This window comes from Pseudomyrmex gracilis, unplaced genomic scaffold (genome assembly GCF_002006095.1).
Source record: "Pseudomyrmex gracilis isolate BER0280 unplaced genomic scaffold, ASM200609v1 scaffold_661, whole genome shotgun sequence".
Lineage (NCBI taxonomy): Eukaryota > Metazoa > Arthropoda > Insecta > Hymenoptera > Formicidae > Pseudomyrmex > Pseudomyrmex gracilis.
The window spans coordinates 39,911-40,632 of NW_018021245.1; positions in this window are offsets into that span (position 1 = coordinate 39,911).

Sequence of the window (722 nt, forward strand, 5' to 3'; positions counted from 1 at the left end):
ATCTCTCGCTTCGGTCGCCTCGTCCGATTTTTCGGGGAAGGAAAAAGGGAGAGTGTTGTCTTTTGCGATCACGCCGCATAGACCTCTTGTTGTTTGTTTGTAATAAAAATGCCGGAGTTTCTATTTGCGCCGGCCGCTTTAAATTTTATGACCGGCGTTTTCATGACCCGGAGATATCCGGGTTTGTTTGGAAAGCTGCTCGAATAGTTATTTAAAATTTCGTGTTATTGCTAGGCGCAGTTTATCTTTCCGGGCGCCGATATAATTTTCGTTTGTTCTCCTATCGTCTGGAGTTTTAAGTTTCCAAACGATAGGAGACTCGTTCGAGTTATTTATTATTATTGACCAAAAAAAAAAAGGTTCGCTATGCGTTGGCGCGCCGCGTCGCAGCAAAAAGAGGACCGTGGAGTCTCCAGGACGTAACACATGTAAGATCGACTTTATTTTTGCGTAATACTGAAGAAGACTCAAGTAGAGTTGAAACGTTTGTTAAAATGTTTGAATATTGATGTAATATTAATAAAGATCAACTTCTGAATTTTGCTCGTTAATTTGGCCTGTTACTCTAATTTTATTATTGTGATATATTTATTTAGATATTACGAGCTTCGGTTTTATTATATTTTGTACATTGTATTTTTATTATTGTTATTTAAAAATATAGAAACCATGTCGAAAAGGATTCTTAACACATTGCGCAATACTTCTAGTCAATTGCGTTA